The sequence below is a fragment of the Schistocerca nitens genome, chromosome 2, assembly GCF_023898315.1.
Source record: "Schistocerca nitens isolate TAMUIC-IGC-003100 chromosome 2, iqSchNite1.1, whole genome shotgun sequence".
Classification (NCBI taxonomy): Eukaryota; Metazoa; Arthropoda; class Insecta; order Orthoptera; family Acrididae; genus Schistocerca; species Schistocerca nitens.
The window spans coordinates 774,732,413-774,756,115 of record NC_064615.1 but is presented as its reverse complement, the minus strand read 5'-3'; positions in this window follow the sequence as shown (position 1 = coordinate 774,756,115).

Here is a 23,703-nt window from a genome sequence, read left to right as displayed (position 1 = left end):
AGTGGGTGCATTTTTTTAAATAAATTATTAAAGAGCTACTAAAGCTTTCTGAAGCTACATGTGTGAAAATTAATATTTTACTTCTCGGTTAGAAATAAAAAATATGAATTTCAGTGCTCCCCTAGAGGGGGGAAATAGGCGATGACAAGTTTTGTGAAATTATTTCATTATGAAAGAATTTTCAAAGCTAAATCTATGAAAATTTGTATTTGGTTCCTCTGCTACAAATAAAAAATACATGTTTCATCGTTTTTGGAAATTCAGCCGCTGAGTCGGTGAAGCAGGGGATCAAAAATACTAAGAAAATATCCTTATATAAAAAATGTTAAAGCTAAATCTATGAAGATTGGTATTCCACTTTCCGGTTAGACATAAAGAAATATCTGTTACAGTATGAAAGATTCTATGGAAATATCACCACAATAGCGAAAACGGTATGATTAACAAAAATCCTAGGACTCCAACTACTATAATCGCCTGTGGTCAGAAGCCCATTCTGAAAAGACCATCGCCTTAACTACCGCCGGAAATTTTGAAGGTGTTGCAGTTTATGAACAACATAACAATTCGGTTAAAAAAAGAAAAAAAACAAAAAGAAACAAAAATCTGTGCAGACCATATAGTCAACGCGAGCGAAGCAGCGGGCGCTAAGCTAGATAACTATAAAAAAAGGGAACATATATCGTGATTCTAAGCTGGAGTTAAACATTTCTTGCCCAGAAATGGGCGATGTCAATTGCATTTGGCCTCGCTGCCATTAGGTCCCCTATGGTGCATTTGGAGGGGCATAGCGGACAGTTGTATGTATGAAGCGTGGTTTTTGGTCCTCCACATTTACAGAGGTTGTAGTCTACGGGGAGGCCGCATTTGTTAAGAGAATCTTTCAATCTCGAGGTGCCCGTAGGTAGTCTGTTTAGTGCCTTCCAGGTTATCCAGCTGTAATCACATCCTGGTGCTAGTTCCTCTTTCGGCTCCAGCTAGTGTTGATCTTAGGGCTACCTCCAAAGTTCCCTTCTGGTTTTAGGTTCTTCATTATCTTCCGTCAATTTCAGGAAACTTCGCCTTGATTTTAATCACTAGTGAGCCGGCTAGAAACCTTAGAGGAGATTGCGTTCCCATTCTGCTGATTTAAATCGTTCACAATGTTACGACAGTTGAGAGAGACGGTATGGTTTTTGTTAATGGCGAATGTAGCAACACCACTAGATCAGAGGGTGGTGGTATAACGAGAGGTATCATCATCTTGCCAAGCCATCACGATCTATCTTTACAAATATCATTAAAAAATGAATTCAACAAACTGGAAGTGTGAGGAGTAAAATACCCCAACGAAAAGAACAATAACTAATGAGAGAAATGCAAGTCCTTGATACTATAATTCGTTTATCATAAGAATAAACCTGATGTAAACAAACACAAGTGCGATGATTGGTCAGAAGCCGTAGCACACGTACACTGCTGTTGTTACGCTGTTGGAGGTAGGTCCTACTTATGTATTAGATATCTTATTACTAAGTTACGTAAAATTAAACTTTAAGATATTGAAATGTATTAACCGCCATCAACGTTTTTCTTAATCACGCTATAGCTACGTAGTTTTTATTTCAAAAATCGTGTACAGTCACAGCCTCTGCAGTGTTGTGCTCTGATTGCCGCGCTGTTAATACGCATTATGTAAATGGCTGAGGGTGCTTTCTCTTCCGTAGTGAAACATGCGCTTAGAACACGGTTAAAAAGTGCCGAGAAAGAGACTGTTCTTCATGTTTTTCATAAATTTACGGAGAAAATCGGTTTCTAAGTTTTCCCAGTATTGTCAAACAGTTAACGTGTAGTCGAGTCGGTAGCGTAATGGAAAAACCCGGTTATTTGTGCGTTGGTTCAAATCTCCTGAGTACCATTTTCTTTCCTCGTTCAATTTGAAGTACCTACAACTCTTGATTATAAAACTCATCATCATTTTTTATGAATAATGCATGTCTTCTTGTTTTTAATTACAAACTGGACGCGAAATTCCTGTTTCTATTTCAAACACAAATTCTTAATTATAGATGTTTTATGAAAGACTATTAATAAAAATAGTTTAAATTAAGAAAACATCAAATGCCTTATAACAGAGACGTCTGCTGCAACGTAATTTTCGTGGCCTGTCATAGCCGCTAAAAACGTGGAGTCTCAAACAAAGCACAAAGGGTTTTTATAGTTATTTACTGAGGCAACTTCGGTTCGCACGCAAGCTTCTTGCTGTTTCCTGGGTGTCCTATGGCTTCTCTAAACAATAATTCACAGAACGTCGTCACGATCGTTGTCATGCTTTCGTAAAGACACACTCACTCACTCACAAACACACACACACACACACACACACACACACACACCACAAAAACTGGCTGGCTCTGAGCACTATGGGACTCAACTACTGAGGTCATTAGTCCCCTAGAACTTAGAACTAGTTAAACCTAACTAACCTAAGGACATCACAAACATCCATGCCCGAGGCAGGATTCGAACCTGCGACCGTAGCGGTCTTGCGGTTCCAGACTGCAGCGCCTTTAACCGCACGGCTACTTCGGCCGGCACAAAAACTGGTATGAGTGATTTCCCTCACCGACATTCCCCCTCTTCTCCTAGTCTCTCTCCCTACCGCACACAGACTCATCGCTAGCAAATTAAAACGGAAATTAATGTACCCGCCACAACACAAAAAGATGCACTGCAGCCATTGGCTGTACTACGGACAGTAAAGACACATTTAAAAAAATACAACACAAATGAATACATAAAGTAGATATATTGAAGTGTGGGCACGTATGTCTTTAACAGAATGTGTTGGACTGTAGACTACATGATAACTAAATATAGTTCTATCATGACACAAATGGTTCAAATGCCTCTGAGCACTATGGGACTCAACTGTAAGGTCATTAGTCCCCTAGAACTTAGAAATAGTTAAACCTAACTAACCTAAGGATATCACACACACACATGCCCGAGGCAGGATTCGAACCTGCGACCGTAGCGGTCTTGAGGTTCCAGACTGCACCGCCTAGAACCGCACGGCCACTTCGGCCGGCTATCATGACACAGACATAAATAAGTAAAAAGACTACCAAAAATCGTTAACTGAAACCAATAAATCAGTAACTTGCACGCCAGAAAGTTCCTTTTAATAGTAGGCTAACACGGAAAACCTGTTAGATACAAGTTCAAAAATGGCTCAAGCACTATGGGACTTAACATCTGAGGTCATCAGTCCCCTAGAACTTAGAACTATTTAAAACTAACTAACCTAAGGACATCACACACATCCATGCCCGAGGCAGGATTCGAACCTGCGCCTAGAACCGCTCGGCCACAGCAGCCGGCTAGATACAAGTATTATGAAAATTGTTTCATTACATTTCTAGTGTAAGCATACAGGAGATGTCCAAATAAGTGTGGCAAAGAGGCCTGGAATGTTCAAAAGAAGAGAAGCGAAAAGCATACGGCAGACGAACAGATAGCATTTTATGTAGTGACAGAGAAGGACCGTAGACACTACGAAGACGGTAAGAGGCGGTCCATTCTCATTACTGTGACCACCACCTAAGTGTGTCGTCAACGTAAAATAATCGCTCACAGACTGCAGATGGCAGCACTAGCGATGGACGGTATATAAAGCGTGTCAGGCGGGTACAGGCAACAGAACAGTCGTTCTCTTAGTGCTGAAACGGAACGATTTAACTGAATTCCGAAAAGGCACGATCATTGGCTTTCGGGCCAAGTGTGGAAGCACTTCCGGAACGGAAGTAATGATGAAAAAATACATGTGTGGATGAAAGGACTTGGTGTACTTGCTGAAAGTGTAACTGTAACTGGTGATGTAGCTCTGTATTATAATTATTAATGAAGTGTCATCTGTAGCGTCAGCCACCAATCGCCAAGCGTACATCTGGTGAACGGGGGCTCAAGGATGCAACAGTTTGCAAAAAATTTGAAAACATAGTGCCGCGCTGCCCGCTGAGCGGCTACGCTGTCTGATGACGCAACCCTCATTGGCTGGCCCGCGCAGCAGGGTACGCGTGCTACCAGTTTTACTACAGTTTGTGAACTGCTCGCGTGCCGCCATGGTTTACGTATAGCGTGTAAGGCAATATGGCGCTATCCGGAATCGGCGTCGAGGCAACTGTTGTGCACCACAGGCAATAGATGTCAGGGGTAAATGACGGATGCGGCGATACTTACGGGCGAATGGATGTGATGAGCACCTGACTGCTCAGATGAACCAAGGTGCTACCAGCGGTGTCTCCTATACGACCGTTCAGCAAACGTTGCTACAGTATGGGCAACCGCAGAAGGTGCCTGGTTCATGCACCCATTCTGACTGCGGTTCATCAGCGACTAAGACTGGAATTTGCACTCCAATACTGCAACTGGACGTCGAGGGAATGTTTTCGTTGAATTCTCTGAGTGACATCGTCATTCTGAAAGTAACAGGAGATCAACACAAGTCTCTCCTTGGGGACCATGCCCACCCCTACTTGCAGTTAATTTTTCCTTCCAGAACTTCTCTGACTCTCTTCCTGCACGTCTCGCAGCGGTCCACGCCGAAAAATATTGTTATTCAGTCTACTGACAGGTGGTCACATTAATATGACTAGACAGCGTAAGCTCTACGGAAGTGTGGTGGTAAGTCTGACAATTACTTTTTACAGTATACTTCACACTTCGACAAGCCCTAATAGTAAATTTCTGAGGCTTTCCCGAGCCGTGAAGGGGTTTAGTGCCCTCCCAACGATTCCACTTCACAATATCGCCGCTGAGTTTGGTCCTGGCCTAATGTAGCTTCAGTGGAAATTGTGTCACTGAGTACTCAAGGTTATGGGCTCCTTCGATCATAGGTGTTTCATAAACGCTCAGCTCTCTCAGTAGATTCATCCTGACAGAAGGCATGTCCGTCATGATGACTCGTTTTTCCCGCACTTATATACCAGCCCCCTCGTTCGCACAGATTCTCGGCTGGGTTTAAATCGGTGGAGTTTGGTTGCCAAGGGAGTGCTGTAAACCCATCCTGATGCTCTCTGAAACACGCAAGTGCACTGCGAATTCTGCGACATGTTGCACTGTCCAGACTTTTTGTAACCTCTCCGGACAGCTCGCGGGAAATATAAACATTAAAGCGCGCGTCGCCGGCCTTTGTGGCCGAGCGGTTCTAGGCGCTTCAGTCCGGAACCACGCTGATGCTATGGTCGCAGGTTCGAATCCTGCGTCGGGCATGGATGTATGTGATGCCCTTAGGTTAGTTAGCATTAAGTAGTTCTAAGTTCTAGGGAACTGACGACCTCATTTTGAAAGTGCGCGTCACACGGTGATATCGATACGACTGTTATAAATTGTGTTATCGGGACGAGGCGCTTTGCTGGAGCCCCTCTCGCTCACAGAAGCTGTAAAGGGTATCAATCAGCAAAGCCTTAGACCTGCTGCGCACGGCAAAGTGGGGTGCGCGGCAGGAGGCACAGAGTTCGCTGTTTATGAAGCCAGCACTGGTGCGCCGTTTACCCCTTTACTGCGGATACCCAGCTGTGTTTCTGGATTTCCCACGTTTTACGACTCGGCTGTAACTCTCAGGCTCGGGGCGAACTTGTCTGCAGTTTCTGGTTGTATGCTCGCAATATATACTCCCTCTGTATGACCGTGCCCAACATGGACTTATAACTGTGATAGGTTACGGTTTATTGCTTATTTACCCTGAACAGGGTACGACAGATATAGACATACTGTTCGTCGATTAATTTTATTAATCATCGTCTGCCGGCCCGCATTAAAGCTTCTATAATTAATTACTCACAATTTCGCTACCTTCTTTGATTCAGTACTTGCTGATAATTAACTGGGGGTAGGACTGATTATTCATTTATCCAATTAGTTATTTTAATCTTGAATTAAACAACTTACCCCAACGGACGGAGGGAAACAAACAACCAAAGGAGATAAGTGAATGCAAGCGCTTGCATCACGGTCTGACATGATACTTACCCACGTAGGTTTGTAATCTAATTAGTGACTCAATCAGTATTACTTAAGGGGGTAAATTAGTTCAGAATAAAGCTATCAAGTGGAGTTAGGTGAGTGAAATTAGCAGCATAAACAAGGTGATGGTGTTTCTCGTTTAAAGATGCATTTTGTTGTGGGACTCTGACCACGTCTCAGAGGAGAATACGGCATATTTAAATTATTTCAGTAACTGAGGGTGCTCAACATTCCAACTTAAGCGGCTGCGTAATTGACTGTACACGGGATTGGCGGGAAAACATGTTGCCAGAAGGATTAAGGTGATTCTCATACGTAACTTTCATATTCATGGCACCCACACATTGAATAATGGTTACCGTTTCTAACAGTTACACACACAAGATAGCTACTGAGGGTCTGAATAGATGTGGGGGAAACAATGAGCACGTAATCACAATAAATCATAGGAGGCAACTGAGGGTCAAGTAGACAGAAATACAATATACAGAGCACGTAAAAATCAACACTACACCCCGAAATACCTTCACACGATCACACGCTTAGCTTATCACGAAACACTTCAAGAATGATCAACGCTCATTGACTGCACAACCAGCATCGTGTGAGTGACTGTAAATCAAAGGCAAAATTGTGTATTCGGCCTGTTACGTCGTTCTTGGATCTTTGTCAAAAATTGCTCATGAAGTACACACAAAACATATTATAATATTCTGCAAGGACGATCACCTCTCAATGACTGTGGAGCGTACAACATGTGGGTGATTGGACGTCAATGGCAAAATCGTGTACGAGTCGTGTTGGATCGTTCTTGGACCATTAGCGAAATTTCACACGCAACACACGTAAAAGCTATCCTCAACTATCTTAGGAAGCAGATGGCCCGTTTTTCGTACAGTTAAGCCTTCGTGGGCGTATGGAGACAAAGACGAATCAAGATATAACAAAGAAATAAAACAGTTCCACACCCAAGAATACGTAAATATTGCACGCTGTTCACACGGGTATAAGACTAAGCTGAAACAAGTACACGAAGCGCTTGCGACGACGTGTACCTGCCAATTTAATGGCTAAGCCTCATTCCAAAAAGGAAAAACGTTATAAAATCTGAAAACACTTCACGAAAATCAATAAACAAAAGTTCATTCAGATATTAAGTCACTGAAAATGGATGTGCTGAAGGCACCACTTACTTAACTTCATTCCGGTGGACTGAAACGAACACAGTGTGTTCTATAGAAACGTAAGTTCAAATCACTCAATGTACTTGAAAAATTATAACAGACGATTATCGCAATATAATTCTAACTATGACGGTCGTCAAAAAGAACGGGTTAATTATTTTAATTACTATATACCTCATATTCTGAATTTACCTTTCAACTTGATGGAGACGTACATGGGAGTCCGTTCATCCACTAAGCCAACCAGAAACCGTGAACCGATAAACGATGGAAGTGGTTGGACCGACCCCGGAGACTGCACCACAACAAGTGCATTTTTGTACGATCGCTCCAAGTATTAAGTTGGCAGCAAATCTTAAGTAAATCGTGTACCTCTGCACTACATCTGCTATGCTCACGAACCCACAAGCAAAACAGTCATTCATACATAACTGATAGTAACATATTAGGGATAGGAAAATTGGATGTGCATTACAAAGTAAATATACACAGTCGAGTCCAATCCATCGCCAAACGCTCTCGATACGTGAACAAGATATGAAAGAACACAGATTACCTTGAAGGAAAATAATGGGACGGTACTAGCAGTGCAGGTGGTGCTTTCATTGAGTCGTTCATGTAAGACTGCAGCTTTGACGTAAACTGTCGTCACACAGCTAGTTAGTTCGTTTGTTTGTTCGAAGTTATTTATCAGCAGTTGTGGCAAACATCAAAATCTCCGTGCCATAGTTCCGTATTACGCCGCTGGATGACACAAAACAAAATTGTTCAGCGCTCTGGCGAAGAGCAGTAAGATGCGACAATACGTTTTTCCACATATGAAGGGGAAACGCTGCAACAGTCCATGGTGAATTGGTAAAAGTTTCCCGCAACAAAGACCATCACACACGGTACAATCACATAAATGCGGCCACCGCCTGTGTTCGACGTCAACGTGCAATGTTCACTCACAAGCAGCATGTGGCAGCACTAGCAGTGGAGGGTATATAAAGCGTGTCGGGGGACGTGGAAAGCAGTGCAGTCGTTTTGGTAATGCGGAATGGCAGCAATTTATCTGTCGCCCAAAAGGGCATGATCATTGGCTTTCGGGCCAAGGGTGGAAGTATTTTCGGAATGGCTAAGTTTGCAAACTATTCACGTTCCACTGTGGTTGAAGTATACTGTCCATGACAAAATGGCGCCAACCAACAGTGACGCCGAGGAAACTGGTACATCATGGGCCATAGATGACAGGGGTGAAGGACGGCTGGGAAGATGTCTACAGCTGAACTGTTGAGCACCTGACCACCCAGATGAATCAACGGGCTATCAACAATTTCTCCTCAACGACCGTTCAGCTAACTCTGCTGCGCATGGGCCTCCACGGTAGGCGCGTGGTTCATCCATCCCCGCTGTTTACTGTTTATCAGAGACGAAGGCTGGAATGTGCTCACCAGTACCGCAACCAGACTTGCACTGTGTAGCGACAAGTGGCTCTTTCAGTTGAATCTCGTTATGTGTTCCATTGGACAGAGGCCCGTTGGCGTATACGGTGTGAAACGTCTGAATGCAAATGGTCCAGGCCAGAGGAGGAGGCGCCACGGTCTGGGGAATGTTTTCGTGACATTTCTTGCATTATCTCGTCATTCTGGATCAAAACAAGTATGCATCTATCCTTGGGGAGCACGTCCACCATTACGTGTAGTTTATTTTTCCTCGGCACGATAGCATATACCAGCAGGGCACCGAGCGAGGTGGCGCAGTGGTTAGCACACTGGACTCGCATTCGGGAGGACGACGGTTCAATCCCGCGTCCGGCCATCCTGATTTAGGTTTTCCGTGATTTCCCTAAATCGCTCCAGGCAAATGCCGGGATGGTTCCTTTGAAAGGGCACGGCGGACTTCCTTTCCCGTCCTTCGCTAATCCGATGAGACCGATGACCTCGCTGTTTGGTCTCTTCCCCCAAAAACCCAACCCAACCCAACCAGCAGGGCAACGCAACGTGTCACACAGCTCACAGTGTACGTGTGTGGTTCGGAGAGCACCAGGTTGAGTTTAGCGTACTCCCCTAGCCATCAGACTCACCGGATTTAAACCCAATCGAGAATGGGTGGTACCAACTCGATAGGGCTATACCAACTCGATCGGGCTATTCGCACCGTGGATCCTCAACCGAGAAACCTAGCACAGCTGGACACAGCACTGGAGTCGGCATGGCTCCACATTTCTGTCCGTACTTCCAGAAACTCGCTGACTCTCTTCCTGCGTGGTCAGCGCTGGAAAATGTGGTTATTCAGACTTTTGATAGGTGGCCACCACAGTGATGTGACTCGACTGGACAAAACGGTGGTTATTGAGCACACACGCTTTCAGTGTGGTCAAACAAGTCAGAGCGACGCAGAGCAAAGAGGAGACCATCTCTGTAAGAACCGAAAGTCGCAATACAGGCGATAGAAAAAAATTAAAATCCCGGATCAGTTTTCAGTAGCGTCCGCGACAGTCTGAAATGGACCAAGCTCGCCGTCTGTCGGCTTGCGCGACTGCTGACACCTGTTCGAAGTACCCGGCGAACCGGGGCGGCTGCGGAAACGTTGCAGCTGTGTCAGGTCAGAACAGATGACTTCTTCTGTTTCCCACTCACACTGTGGAATGCTGGGTTCGTCACCATGACCAAGAGACAGAGAAGCGAAGCGAGTAATGGAAACCAATGGATTCAGTGCCACAGAAAAAAGTGACTACCCAAACATAGTCGGGCAAGGTGAGCCCGTTTGTTTTTTTTTTTTTCTGTCTGTCTTTCATCTTGTGGTGCTAATAGACCCTGACGAACACAATAGAACATTTTCCTCAGGGTCATACTGTCACGTCACAGGAACATACGTACTACCAAAATCTGTTGGCTAGATTATGGAAGGCAGTCAACACGAAGCGTCGCGGGGACCTGATACAGAGGATGGTTTTGCTTCGCGTCAACGTCCTAGCTCATTCTGTGCAGGACACACACATACATGCTACTCCCGAAGGCTATCGTATTTTGTCTCATACTGCATATTCTCCTGAGAGCACACCAAACGATTCATCTTATTTCCTCGGATGACGCAAATATTGGGTGACAGACATTTCCTGAATGATGAGGTGATTTCTGAGGTGGAACTTTTCCAGAACAACCAAACTATTAGGTCTACAAATTTGCTTCCGCTGATTTACAATAGATGGCAGTGGCGGCAAGTGCTAGTGCATATGGTAGGTCGTAAGTGTCATAGAATAAGCTTAAGCATTTGTAAGCAAAATTCCATCAAAATATTATTCGATTTGTGATTCAGTAATAAAGTTATTCTCTTTTAAATTGCCAAATTACGAGTCCAGTTCTCGTCATTTGTGGAAAGTTTTAATTTTCTTCTTCGCCGTGAAGAAATCGGAGGCTGAAGATCGTAAACCGCTGGATGACGCAGCTATTAATGATAGAACGTACAGGAATGGTTTCAACGCTTCAAGAACAATAATACTGACGTCAAAGACCGGCATGGCGGAGGAAGAGAGGTTTTCGAAGCTACAGGCACCGATCGAAAGAATCACAGGAGGTCGTTAAGGGTAGCAGCTGATGCGTCCGAGCCAGGCGCTGAAAGACAAGGTGCCATAATACAGCGACAGACATGGAAAGGCGATTTTGCAGCATAACAGTGTTCGATTCCATGTCCCAAAATCTGTCAAAACATGCTTGGAAACGTCGACATGGAAAGTCCCACCCCAGCTGCCGTATTCTTAACAAATGGTTCAGATGGCTCTCAGCACTATGGGACTCAACATCTGAGGTCATCAGTCCCCTAGAACTTAGAAGTACTTAAACCTAACTAACCTAAGGACATCACACACATCCATGCCCGAGGCAGGATTCGAACCTGCGACCGTAGCAGTCACGCGGTTCCGGACTGAAGTGCCTAGAGCCGCACGGCCACCGCGGCCGGCTATTCTTAACACATTGACCCTTTGACTACCACCTTTTCCTATGAGTGGCACACGGCTGGCTGACTAACACCTCCCATCATACAAGAATAAGTGCCAAATTGGATCGAATCATAGATTTTTACAAAAGACGTTTCTGACAACCAAGCCTCAAACTTTGAGAAAAAACGGTGGAAACGAAGTTGCAGACCTCATACGAACTTCTGTAACCAAGATCTCTGCCTGGTCATCCATCGTTGTGAAATAATTTTTGTGTTGAAGGGTAAATATATAAAGAAGGCCCAAAGCCATCACATAGTTTCACTGTCAAGATCAATTTTTTTTCGAGGTGATAAAACTTTGCGACTGCCCATTTTATGTTCGTATACAAACTGGTAGAAGAGGAAACTGAGGATCATTTAGACTACAGTCAGTTTCGATCGGCACATAGGAAGGACAAAGGCTTCAGTGACTGTAGTGCCAAAACTCAATTTTGCCAATGCACGACATTGCAGGCACCAATACGTTCGAGATAGTCGCTCGCGAAAATGCAGTTTTCAGGAAGTCACACCTAAGCGTCAATTGATCACAGACATAAGGGGTCAATTGTTTTGGATAGCCCTTGAGCAAGCGACTATTTTTATAGGGGCATGCTGTAGCTGTTCTACAGTACGGGGGAGACGTTTAAACACTGCAAATGCCTCCAGCCCATTTAAAGTGATCAAATCTATTGGTTCTTTTGCAATAGGTGTAATCTAGGCTGGACCTTAGGCAGCTTATAAAAGTACCATTTGTTTGTGGGCGGTTCCTGAGAAAATCCCGAAAATTACGATGTTTGGGAAAGCACCAATTGCGGGGACGGCTGCTTCTATGATTTCTATTCAGGGCAGATCGTCGAAATTTTTACAATGTGCTATTAAGTTGTGTAACGTAACCTAGATTTAGGTTCAGGATTTTTGATAGTTTATAAAAAAAACTGTGAGAAATTTCTCATAGCAACAGTACGATTGTATCGGGGGAAGACGTGACACCTAGAAAGCGATGCCACGCAACATATCTGAAAGAAGATATGTAATGCAATAAGTGTTAATAGTTCAAAACTGATCAATAATTGCTATTCTGTAGAAGAAACTGACTAATGCTGTATCAGGCTTAATAGTTTTCGATCACTAAAGTAATGTAGTTGCAGCTATGAAGGTGATCCACTTTGGGTGACCTTGCGACGCCGAGTTGTGTGCAAGTGACGAAAAAGACAGACGCAGGCAGATACGCAGAGGGTGCGGACAAGAATCGAGTTCTGTCCTCACATTAGTAACGCTGATGATCCGCAGTTAGTGAGAACAGCTTTAATACCGGAAGTGGCAGCAGCAGATGATGGGAAAAAGTCGTCTCTATTACTTTACTTGCGGAATGCAAGATTTTCCGAACTAAAATTGATGGCAACGTTGGGTGCGGCTACTGAGAGTGTAATGGCGTCAGCGAGCATAAGGGCTCGTTGTAATAATAGGCACCCACACAGAGACGTGAACATATCGCTCATCAACAACATCATCTCAACACCACCATCTCGTACATACTCAAGGCAAGGCAGTCCTTACGTTTAACCATTTTCAGAATTATCAGAGACCTCAGTCAATGTTTCAAAATATGTGATACAATCTTGGGAAATAGACTAATTCGAGTTAATTGGCTTTAAATTCTCATTCACCTTATCAAGTTTCCTGTTTCCTTTATTCAAGTAAATTTAAATAATAAGTTTGAGTGTGTAAATGTTCTTTTCAGAATTTCTCAATTACGACAAAAACTTGTCGTCATAAACATCGCAAGAATGTGATACTGAACTCTCCCTCAGAGCTAAAGAATTGTTAATAAATTCTATAGTCACTTTTCTTTGTTTCAGATAAAGTCAGTTTTCTTGAGCGAATTTTCTAAAGTAATTATTAACACGCTAAGTCTTTTTAGTCACATTGCACAACAGGGTTTTGCATTGGTAGTGGGTGTGCTAAAATTATAATAAAGTCAGCTTATCCATGTTGCGTTTAAGTTTACAGAAAGGTTTAACGTAGAATACGTACATATTTCAGTTTAAAAGTAAAGTCAGTTTTTCATTTCAGATAAATTCAAGTTTCCTTCAGAAACTCTGAATAAAATTTGCTCCCTGAGAACTAGAGAGCAGCCTACATAGTTTTAGTTCCATTTTGCAGGGGAAGTGATCACACATGTCGTTGAATTCCACTGGGCTAACTCTGTTGCGGAGGCTGATTGGAGTCATAAAAGCACAAAAGGTATAAGGTAGGTAGTGATTTATTTCGTGTGACTATTAGGGCATTGTTCTGTCGCAGACCGAACCATCCAATGAATTCTGCACTGTAGTGATAAAGTTCGATACTATAAAGTGTCTTATAAAAGTAGGAAAATATATGAGGAACACCGGTCAGAAGTTCAACTTTGTAAAAGGAGAAAGATTTAGTTTTGCCAAATGTAGAAACAGTGAGTATGTAAAGGCACAGCTGGCCGAATGCAGGAGAACGCGCACAGTGTAGCGACACACTGAGGCAATGCAAGACAGCTATTTTTTGCAACTAAGGATGCCTCCGCAGAAAAAACAACCATACGTGTCAGCAGTGTTTGCAGAGTGTGGATGCAGATTCTGTTAACTTCCTTCGAGGCAGAGAAAAATTTTTCATTTAGTACAATCCAATCAATGAACGTAGCAATAAGCGCACAGGCGAGTACGCTACTGTTTATCGTAATTAAACATAGGTTACAGTATTGCAATAAAAAATAGTGGGTACTGGGCGCTGTAGCCGAGCGGTTCTAGGCGTTTCAATCTGGAACCGCGCTCCTGCTACGGTCGCAGGTTCGAATCCTGCCTCGAGCATGGATGTGTGTGATGTCCTTAGGTTAGTTAGGTTTAAGTAGTTCTAAAGTCTAGGGGACTGATGACCTCAAATGTTAAGTAGCATAGTGCTTAGAGCCATTTTTGAAATAGTAGGTCGCAGCCAGTGAACTTACATTTCTAACTCTTCACGTACGATTTCGACTGGGATTTTAATGAAAGCTGAGCCGAGCGATTCGGTCACAAATGATACTGTCGGGAACTTTGTACCTTTTTTCGACGTCATTATCCGTTACCATGATCCAGAGTTTCAAAGTTACCATAAATATGCTCGTAAGATCTGCACGTAATATCCAGTCGGATGCATAAGTGTAATATTAACATATGTGGTGAATACTTGGAATGGGTTCTAGGGTCATCGGAAGGATTCAGAGGTCACTAAACTATGTTTTTACCAGCATTTTTTCACCAAGAAAACGTTATGACGCGCTTCTCTGTATAATGATGACTTCGTGCCTATGCAATTACGCTCGAAGTGGTAAAGCGGTGACGAAAAATGGGCTGCAGAAGATCTTAAGATGCCTGAAAGGAACTTAAAAAGACAGGCAAAAATTAGGTCAAACCGAAAAGACTGCAAATTCAGCACAGTATTTCTTCAAAATTTTTACTTTTTTAAGGTACAAATCATATACCGTGTGTTGTTGATGAACTGTAAATCATGAGAAAAGTATCTATAAAAAATTTTAGCAGACGATTTTGTGCTAACCTTATACACTGAGGAGCGAAAGAAATTGGTACATCTGCCTAATGTCGTGTTGAGCCCCCACGAGCACGCAGAAGTGCCGCAACACGACGTGGTATGCATTCGATTAAAGTCTGAAGTAGTGCTGGAGGTAATTGACGTCATAAATTCTGCAGAACTGTCCATAAATCCGTAAAGAGTACGAGTCCGTGGACATCTCTTCTCAACAGCATGTTGCAAGGGCTCACAGATATGCTAAATAATGTTCGTGACTGGGGAGTTTGGTGATCAGAGGGAGTGTTTAAACTCAGAAGAGTGTTCCTGGAGCCACTCTGTAGCAATTCTGGACATGTAGGGTGGCGCATTGTCCTGCTGGAATTGCCCAAGCCCGTCGGAAAGCGCAATGGACATGAATGGATGCAGGTGATCAGACAGTATGTTTACGTGCGTGTCAACTGTCAGAAACGTATCTAGACGTATCAGGGTTTCAATATCACTCCAACACCACACGTCTCATACCATTAGAGAGCACCGAGCGAGGTGGCGCAGTGGTTAGACACTGGACTCGCATTCGGAAGGACGACGGTTCAATCCCGCATCCGGCCATCCTGATTTAGGTTTTCCGTGATTTCCCTAAATCACTCCAGGCAAATACCGGGATGGTTCCTCTGAAAGGGCACGGCCGACTTCCTTCCCCATCCTTCCCTAATCCGATGAGACCGATGACCACGCTGTCTGGTCTCCTTCCCCAAACCAACCAACCAACCATTAGAGAGCCTGCACCGGCTTGAACAGACCCCTGCTGACATGCAGGGTCCATGGATTCATGAGGTTGTCTCCTTACCCGTATACGTCCATCCGTTCGCTACAGTTTTAAACGGGACTCGTCCGACCAGATAACATGTTTCCAGTTATCAACAGTCCAATGTCGGTGTTGACGGGCCCAAGCGACACGTAAAGCTTTGTGTCGTACATTCATCAAGGGTAGAGGAGTGGGCCTTCAGCTCCGACAGCTCATAATGATGATGTTTCGTTGAATGGTTCGCAAACTGACACTTACTCATCGTCCAGCATCGAAATCTGCAGCAATTTGCGGAAGTGTTGCACCTCTTTCACGTCGAACAGCCTTCTTCGGTCTTCGTTGGTCCTCTGCTTACGAATCTTTTTTCGGCCGCACTAATGTCAGAGATTTGATGTTTTACCAGATTTCTGATATTCACGGTATAGTTCTGAAATGGTCGTATGGGAAAATCCCCATTTCATCGCTACCTCGGAGATGCTGTGTCCCATCGCTCTTGAGCCTACCATAACACCATGTTCAAATTGACTTAAATCTTGATAACCTACCATTGTAGCAGATCTAACAACTGCGCCAGATACTTGTTGTCTTATATAGGCGTTGCCGACCGCAGCGCTGTATTCTACCTGTTTACATATCTCTGTATTTGAAAACGCAGTTTCTTTGGCATTTCAGGGTAAATCTGTCAAATTATAGAAATGGATCAAGGTATATAAATAAGGCTTCGGGGGTCTGGATCTTCCAAGGCCGGCGAATTTTAATACATGGGTTTAGGGGAGGGCATATACTGGTCCGAAATTTTAAACACGTGGGTATAGGGGAAGAAGTAAGTTGGACTCCCAGAATTTACTGAGCTGCCGAGGTATGGCGGAGACAGCAGCAATGGAAAAGAAAGACAAATGGAGACAGTTTATGACAGAGGTGAGATAGTCGCAGTGTGATGTACTGTAAATCAACGGGACAGGGAGATCACAATGAGAGAGAGATATACGTATATTAGACAGTGGCAGTGAGAGGGAGATGATGTGTATGAAGGCTTAACTACAAAGAGAGACAGGATAAAAAAATTAGAGTGTTCTGTGTTAAAAGAGTGCAAATATCGTCACAAACGAAAATTTTTGGTGTGGAAGGCGGAATGAGGATTCAGGCAGCTGGTTGCACATTTTTCTCTCAGTCTTTTAAAGAACAACATATTCACCTTTTTTTGTGCTCTGGTAGGAATATTTTCCGCTGGTATTATTTTATGTAACTAACAGTGACATTTTACGGTTATCTGATATACACTCCTGGAAATGGAAAAAAGAACACATTGACACCGGCGTGTCAGACCCACCATACTTGCTCCGGACACTGCGAGAGGGCTGTACAAGCAATGATCACACGCACGGCACAGCGGACACACCAGGACCCGTGGTGTTGGCCGTCGAATGGCGCTAGCTGCGCAGCATTTGTGCACCGCCGCCGTCAGTGTCAGCCAGTTTGCCGTGGCATACGGAGCTCCATCGCAGTCTTTAACACTGGTAGCATGCCGCGACAGCGTGGACGTGAACCGTATGTGCAGTTGACGGACTTTGAGCGAGGGCGTATAGTGGGCATGCGGGAGGCCGGGTGGACGTACCGCCGAATTGCTCAACACGTGGGGCGTGAGGTCTCCACAGTACATCGATGTTGTCGCCAGTGGTCGGCGGAAGGTGCACGTGCCCGTCGACCTGGGACCGGACCGCAGCGACGCACGGATGCACGCCAAGACCGTAGGATCCTACGCAGTGCCGTAGGGGACCGCACCGCCACTTCCCAGCAAATTAGGGACACTGTTGCTCCTGGGGTATCGGCGAGGACCATTCGCAACCGTCTCCATGAAGCTGGGCTACGGTCCCGCACACCGTTAGGCCGTCTTCCGCTCACGCCCCAACATCGTGCAGCCCGCCTCCAGTGGTGTCGCGACAGGCGTGAATGGAGGGACGAATGGAGACGTGTCGTCTTCAGCGATGAGAGTCGCTTCTGCCTTGGTGCCAATGATGGTCGTATGCGTGTTTGGCGCCGTGCAGGTGAGCGCCACAATCAGGACTGCATACGACCGAGGCACACAGGGCCAACACCCGGCATCATGGTGTGGGGAGCGATCTCCTACACTGGCCGTACACCACTGGTGATCGTCGAGGGGACACTGAATAGTGCACGGCACATCCAAACCGTCATCGAACCCATCGTTCTACCATTCCTAGACCGGCAAGGGAACTTGCTGTTCCAACAGGACAATGCACGTCCGCATGTATCCCGTGCCACCCAACGTGCTCTAGAAGGTGTAAGTCAACTACCCTGGCCAGCAAGATCTCCGGATCTGTCCCCCATTGAGCATTCATTGTCCCAGGAAGGGGAAACTTTATTGACACATTCCTGGGTTCAGATACATCACATGATCACACTGACAGAACCACAGACACATAGACACAGGCAACAGAGCATGCACAATGTCGGCACTAGTACAGTGTATATCCACCTTTCGCAGCAATGCAGGCTGCTATTCTTCCATGGAGACGATCGTAGAGATGCTGGATGTAGTCCTGTGGAACGGCTTGCCATGCCATTTCCACCTGGCGCCTCAGTTGGACCAGCGTTCGTGCTGGACGTGCAGACCGCGTGAGACGACGCTTCATCCAGTCCCAAACATGCTCAATGGGGTACAGATCCGGAGATCTTGCTGGCCAGGGTAGTTGACTTACACCTTCTAGAGCACGTTGGGTGGCACGGGATACATGCGGACGTGCACTGTCCTGTTGGAACAGCAAGTTCCCTTGCCGGTCTAGGAATGGTAGAACGATGGGTTCGATGACGGTTTGGATGTACCGTGCACTATTCAGTGTCCCCTCGACGATCACCAGTGGTGTACGGCCAGTGTAGGAGATCGCTCCCCACACCATGATGCCGGGTGTTGGCCCTGTGTGCCTCGGTCGTATGCAGTCCTGATTGTGGCGCTCACCTGCACGGCGCCAAACACGCATACGACCGTCATTGGCACCAAGGCAGAAGCGACTCTCATCGCTGAAGACGACACGTCTCCATTCGTCCCTCCATTCACGCCTGTCGCGGCACCACTGGAGGCGGGCTGCACGATGTTGGGGCGTGAGCGGAAGACGGCCTAACGGTGTGCGGGACCGTAGCCCAGCTTCATGGAGACGGTTGCGAATGGTCCTCGCCGATACCCCAGGAGCAACAGTGTCCCTAATTTGCTGGGAAGTGGCGGTGCGGTCCCCTACGGCACTGCGTAGGATCCTACGGTCTTGGCGTGCATCCGTGCGTCGCTGCGGTCCGGTCCCAGGTCGACGGGCACGTGCACCTTCCGCCGACCACTGGCGACAACATCGATGTACTGTGGAGACCTCACGCCCCACGTGTTGAGCAATTCGGCGGTACGTCCACCCGGCCTCCCGCATGCCCACTATACGCCCTCGCTCAAAGTCCGTCAACTGCACATACGGTTCACGTCCACGCTGTCGCGGCATGCTACCAGTGTTAAAGACTGCGATGGAGCTCCGTATGCCACGGCAAACTGGCTGACACTGACGGCGGCGGTGCACAAATGCTGCGCAGCTAGCGCCATTCGACGGCCAACACCGCGGTTCCTGGTGTGTCCGCTGTGCCGTGCGTGTGATCATTGCTTGTACAGCCCTCTCGCAGTGTCCGGAGCAAGTATGGTGGGTCTGACACACCGGTGTCAATGTGTTCTTTTTTCCATTTCCAGGAGTGTATGTAGGACGTTCTATGATTCTGTTTTCTGTATGATACATATTTTATTTTGTTTCGAGAAGTTTGCATTTTTCTTTTAACTCTACGAAACGAAGGACTTCGTGGCAAATGTACATAGGGCCTCCCATCATTGCGTTTTGTGTATTATACTCGATGTTTCACAATTCATGTGACACGCTTCCAGAGGCTGTAGAGGAGACTTAGTAGATTCAGTTTTACACCCTAATCCATATCCAGGGACGTCATCTAATGACCCTACAGAGCGTCGAAGCTATAGTCGCCGACGCCAGTAAATGTGTGTATATACAGGGTGATTCCGTCATGATGTTAACAAACTGTCAAGGATGAGGGAGAAGGATAAATGTATCAAACTGAGGTAAGGAACCCTGTACCGGAAGCGAACGAGTCGGAAGTTATAAACGAAACCCGTTCTGGTACCTCTGACAGTAGCATACATGTACCGATACTGTTGTTGCTAAGAATGCAGGATTTGCAATTTCAGGCGTGGCAGTACGGTCCAAAACAAGAAAAAAGTCTAGTAAACGTGGGTGCTTTAAGAGCTATGAGAACTTGTTCAGTAGAGGAGATGTGTTTCACACTAGCGAGGATGAACAAGTGTTCATGGCTCCTCAGGAATGCATTGCAGAGGCTATGTTTACTAGATTTTTTTTTCTTGTTTTGGTCCGTACTACCACTTCTGAAATTTCATACCTTACATTCTTATCACAACGGTACCGGTATACGTATTACACTGTCAGAGTTATCAGAACGGGTTTCACTTATTACTTTCGACTCGTTCGTTTCCGGTATGGGGACCCTCACTTCAAATTGGCACATTTATCCTTCTCCATCATTCTTGAAAGTCTATAACATCATCACGGAATCGTCCTATATATACATATATCTTTGATGCCCTGTAGCGTCGTCGGATGACGTTTGCGGACATGGGTTTCTATGTAAAACTCGATCTACTAAGTCCTCTCTACAACCTCTAGAAGTGTGTAACATGGATTGTGAAACACCTCGTACGTAAATGATGTGTCTGGCTGTTGAATACACAGCTTAGATGAACACAGATTTCCTTAACTTTAGTTAGTGATTCCCTTATTCCTGATTGTTCTATTCAAGGGACGGCTATGTGTCAGATGTGACGAACACGTTCCAAGGGTTTTGAGAATGAATTTTCCCATGACCGTTCTACCTTCAAAAGCCACCTTTCAGTGGCACAGTGTGAGGTGCCATCTCAGTCATGCAGTTCCGTCACTTCGTACGACGGGGCGCCCCCGACATGCACCGAGTGGGGGCCGCAAGTTGCACCGTGGAAGTCGACGAGGGAGCGGTCGTGGCAGTAACAGCGGAAGTGGCGCCTGGGGAGCGCAGCGAGCTACAAGGCTGGGACAATGGTTCAAATGGCTCTGAGCACTATGGGACTCAACTGCTGAGGTCATTAGTCCCCTAGAACTTAGAACTAGTTAAACCTAACTAACCTAAGGACATCACAAACATCCATGCCCGAGGCAGGATTCGAACCTGCGACCGTAGCGGTCTTGCGGTTCCAGACTGCAGCGCCTTTAACCGCACGGCCACTTCGGCCGGCAAGGCTGGGACAGCAGCACGCCCAGGCCGGGTCAGCACAGCGGGGAACGCTTCGCTGGCGCTGAAGCACAGCGTCCGGGCGAGTGTGGAACGGCGCAGCTCGGTGGATATCTAATTTGGAGAAGCACTGCACTGCGAATGCAGCGCTGTCTGGGCGTGAGAGTCTACTTCTTTAGTTTCCTGGTGCCAGCAAAAGTTGGTTGGTTAGTTAAGGGGAGGGGACCAAACAGTGAGATCATCGGTCTCGCCTACTAAAGTCACTTTCTGTTGTACTGCTCGAGCTAGTGCCTATGCTGTTGTTCAGCTTTAGGCTGTACTTAAAGGTCGCCCAAGTGCCTCTTGGGTTTGTGCGGTGCCAGTGTTTAAACTGACAACTTTGTGGTCTAATGAAGGTGAATGGTAATTAACTGAATGTGCGTTAATCCACTAATTTTCACATTAAGTGATTCTACATATTTGTACTGTTATTGTGCAGTGCTCTTGCAGAGCACTGAAAGACGTAAGTCGAAACAAGGCCCCGCGAGTAGACAACACTTCGTTAGAATTACACATAGCCTTGCGAGAGCCAGCCATGACAAAACTCTTCCATCTGGTGAGCAAGATGCATGAGACAGGCGAAATACGCCCGGACTTCAAGAAGAATATTATAATTACAATCCCAAAGAAAACAGGTGTTGACAGGTGTGAAAATTACCGAACTATTAGTTTAATAAGTCACGATTGCAAAATACTAACACGAATTCTTTGTGGACGAATGGAAAGACTGCTAGAAGCCGATCTCGGGAAGATCAGTTTGGATTCCGTAGGAATGTTGGAACACGCGAGGCAATACTGACATTGAGACTTATCTTACAAGATAGGTTAAGGAAAGGCAAACCTACTTTTCTAGCATTTGTACACTTAGAGAAAGTTTTTGATAATGTTGATTGGAATATTCTCTTTCAAATTCTGAAGGTGGCAGGGGTAAGATACAAGGAGCGAAGGGCTATTTACAGTTTGCACAGAAACCAGATGGCAGTTATAACAGTCAAATGGTTCAAATGGCTCTGAGCACTATGGGACTCAACTGCTGAGGTCATTAGTCCCCTAGAACTTAGAACTAGTTAAACCTAACTAACCTAAGGACAGCACAAACATCCATGCCCGAGGCAGGATTCGAACCTGCGACCGTAGCGGTCTTGCGGTTCCAGACTGCAGCGCCTTTAACCGCACGGCCACTTCGGCCGGCAGTTATAACAGTCGAAGGACACGAATGGGAAGCAATTATTGAGAAGGGAGTGAGACAAAGTTACAGCCTATCCTCGATGTTATTCGATCTGTATGTTGAGCAAGCAGTAAAGGAAACAAAAGTCTTGGATTAGGAATTAAAATCTATGGAGAAGATACAAATACTTCGAGGTTTGCCGATGACATTGTAATTCTGTTAGAAACAGCAAAGGACCTGGAAGAGCAGTTGAACGGAATGAACAGTGTCTTGAAAGGAGGATATAAGACGAACATAAAAAAAAGAAAAACGAGTATAATGGAATGTAGTCGAATTAAATCAGTTGATGCTGAGGGAATTGATTAGGAAATCAGACACTTAAAGTAGTAGATGAATTTTGTAATTTGGGAAGCAAAATAACTGATGTCGAAGTAGGGAGGGCGTAAGATGTAGACTTGCAACGGCAATAAAAGCGCCTCTCAAGAAGGAAATTTCCTAACATGAAGTATGGAGTTAAGTGTCAGGAAGTCTTTTCTGAAAGTATTTGTATAGAGTGTAGCCATGTATGGAAGTGAAACAAGGACGATAAATATCTTAGACAAGAAGAGAATAGAAGCTTTTGAAATGAGGTGCTACGGAAGAAAACTGAAGACTGGATGGGTAGATCACGTAACTAACGAGGAGGTACTGAATAGAATTGGGGAGAAGAGGAATTTGTGGTACAACCTGACTAGAAAAGGGACCAGTTGTTAGGGCACATTCTGAGGCATCAAGAGATCACCAATTTAGTACTGGAGGGAAGCGTGGGGGGTAAAAATCGTAGAGGGAGACCAAGAGATGAATACACTAAGCAGACCCAGAAGGATGTAGAGGTTGCAGTAGTTACTCAGAGATGAAAAAGCTTGCACAGGATAGGTGCATCAAACCAGTCTCTGTACTGAAGACCACAACAACGACACTGGGCAGTGTCGAGGTGAGCATATTCTCACATTTATAGAGCGTCTAGGCCAGTGATACTTCGTAGTCACACATTCAGAGTTTTATACGTTATGCGTCCCTCGAAGAAAACTAACTGTTTTACTATCACATATTCTGAGGTTTGCAACTAGGCCATTGGTTATTTAAATTATGTACGTAAAATTGCAATTTTGACGAAATTCGTCACAGATTGTTATTAATTGATTTCTACTCGATTAACGTAGTATTACATTTTATTGACAAGAGAGGGGACAGGTAATCATCACTGTAGGAGTAACTGATAGCAAATACAGAGCAAATGAAACAATCATCACTGTAGGAGTAACTGATAGCAAATACAGAGCAAATGAAACACGTGTGCCTCAATATAGGGTGTCTAAAAAGTCGGATCAGTACGCGCTGTACCCCCGTCTGCAGGCGAACGACCATAAAGGTGCCGAATGGCATCCCGCGATAGTCTCTTCAAAGCATCTTGCGTCTTTTCTTGCAATGCGCCAATGGTTCTACCAGGCCCCAGAGAACGAGTAAGTCCCCGCTTCTTCATGTCCCAAACGTGTTCAATAGGCGAGCAATCTGGTGTTCTTGCTGGCCAGGACGGTTGTTGTTCACCACAACGAGCACGTTGCATGTATGAAGAGGCAATGTCCTGTTGAAGAAAAGACATCGCCTCCCTGTCTAAGAGATGGCAG